Source organism: Penaeus japonicus, unplaced genomic scaffold (genome assembly GCF_977035675.1).
Source record: "Penaeus japonicus unplaced genomic scaffold, GWHDUDI00000001_assembly GWHDUDI00000008, whole genome shotgun sequence".
Classification (NCBI taxonomy): Eukaryota; Metazoa; Arthropoda; class Malacostraca; order Decapoda; family Penaeidae; genus Penaeus; species Penaeus japonicus.
Genome location: NW_028234410.1, coordinates 35,663,745 through 35,665,903, shown reverse-complemented (window position 1 = coordinate 35,665,903; position 2,159 = coordinate 35,663,745). Strand labels below are relative to the sequence as shown.

The following is a 2,159-nucleotide window of genomic DNA, read 5'->3' as shown; positions in this document are numbered from 1 at the left end:
GGGTCGAGCACATGCCGTCAAATATATGTAAATGTTATAAGTTATGCTCATCTATGATAATAAGGAATAACAATATTGCGATGATAATGTATGTGTCAGACGGAGATTCAGACTTTTATTGCCAACCTGTAAAGTTTCACGAATTTCTTTACTTTTGTTTATCTTATCTTGCGTGAATATCATAACTATTTTAAGAATAGGTGTTGAAATAGCATGGCTCATATAACCAGCCGATAGATCTATACTATGTCAGACCTATCTGTGGTTGCTTGCTACGTAACTCAATCACTGCGTTTAGTAGGTAAAGATTAGATAAGAAAAAAATGAAATATCTTGTTTGCTCGGTGAATGAACCTCGAGGTGTGGTGTGATAAGTGAAGATAAAATTACAAAGCAATCTCCCTCCGCACAGCAGAGTGTAGTGGTACTCTCTTAGTTGGAATTCCGAGCGTGTCTACAGCGTCCCTCTACTCTCACGTGGAAATTGATTCGGTGACCCTGGAGTGCATGAACAAATGATAAACCACGAGGAATGCAGCGAGGGATTGGTCGCAGGACGCATGCGCTGTGCCCTTTCAAGTCGAGCCCTCGAGATAAGAAACTCGTTGTGTCTCGCACCAGTATGGACACCCTCTCATCACCAGTCCCAAATGAATCAACAGAGCCTAAACACCACCGAACGACATAATTAAAACGAATAAAACCCCCCGATCCCCAGTCAAAAAGATAAGAGAAGTGGCGTGTGAGTGGTAAGTCTGAGTGCGCATGCGCGGTGTCCCGCCCTCGCCTCCATCCGACCCGCGAGGTTACAGCGAATTACCTCAGTTCGTATCAGGACGCGGCGGGGAGTGGCATTGCGTCAGCTCTCTCTCCCGGTTTGGATATTTTGTTTTGTGTTTTTGTAAGCCCCCCATGCTGGATTTAGTACGTGATCTCGCTTGGAGGAATGTGTGATCGTAGTGGTGTTGTGGAATGGACGTGCCTTAGGAGAGGGTAACAGTGCTCCGTTTGTTGGTTGTAGTGGTTGATAAGAGCAGAGGGCGGTAGGACACAAGACCTCCCGACTGACACTACGGACGGTGCCAACGCTTCAACACCCACGACGAGCTTCTTGGCATTATTTCCTCCTCCTGCTACACTCACCGGCTCTAAGGTAAGATAGGCCTATCAAATTCTTGGTCTTGGGGGGTGGGGGAGAGGGAGTAATCCGAATGGTGTTTGTCTCTCGAAGGGGATTTGAGGGCGAAGTGTTTTTTTGTTTTTCTTTTTTTCGTCCAAGATCAGATCCGTGAAGAGATAAAAACACACACATATATATATACACAGTGTGGAATGTCCGTCGTGAGGGTTGTGTGTTGTGAAGGACAGTGAAGATTTTGTTGTAATGATTCGTATTTTCGTTTTTATTATCGGGCGATCTAGAGAAATATGTTTTGGATTTGAACCTTGCAATCTTGTGGATTCGGTTGTTAGTTATTGCTGTGATTACGGGGAATAGTTGTTTTTTTCTTTATTATGTGATAACGTGGTGCTTTCATTTGATGACAGCGAGAGGAATTAAATATTCTGTATGTATATCACTCTTGACCTATCATATCAACTTCTGTTGGTCAGTTCTCTCTTCTGATCATCTGAATAGTAAGACAACCCCGTCCATTCATCTTACAAACAAAACTAAAATGCGGGATACAAAAGCAAAGTCAAATTCTTCAATCGGATACATAGAGCGAATAAAGTGGACACTGTTTATGAACGTCGGCAACACCACCTTTACGCAGGACGATAGTTGGTTGGTCTCATCAATGGAAGTCCGGGAACATAACTCGTGGCTTGAGAATTTCGTATGGACGTGATGTACCCACCTCATGGCTCTTCGCTAGCCATTCTAATCGCATTGTAGGTTCGAGATGGAGACTTCCTCTCGTGGAAATAAAGGGAGGCAGGTTTCGGAGAGGGATTGGTAGGATCGGACGAGGAGTAGTGTCTGAGGAATGGTTGCGTCGTGGGCCCATCGTAGGTCAGCCTCGGCGCGGTCTACGTGTCCAACTTATCACATTTTGGTTTAGCTTCCGTATTTTAACTTGGTGTCTTCACGGCATTAATTATTTGCCTTGGATACTTAGTTGAATGTTGTGGATTGTGTGTTTCATATGGATGTA

General features: G+C 44.2%; 1 protein-coding gene across 7 annotated transcripts in view; it reads left to right on the top strand.

Annotated features, from left to right (window-relative positions):
* Nucleotides 1-810: 810 nt before the first annotated feature.
* Nucleotides 811-2,159, top strand: part of LOC122256053 (orphan steroid hormone receptor 2) — a 173,209-nt gene continuing 171,860 nt past the window's right edge. For 4 of the 7 annotated variants that reach the window (XM_086539335.1, XM_043020506.2, XM_043020503.2 and 1 more), the window contains exon 1: nucleotides 811-1,153. The gene's annotated coding sequence lies outside the window, so the exon portion shown is untranslated. The remainder of the gene's footprint in view (nucleotides 1,154-2,159) is intronic. The other 3 variants (XM_086539336.1, XM_043020507.2, XM_043020505.2) reach the window with 1 other exon arrangement.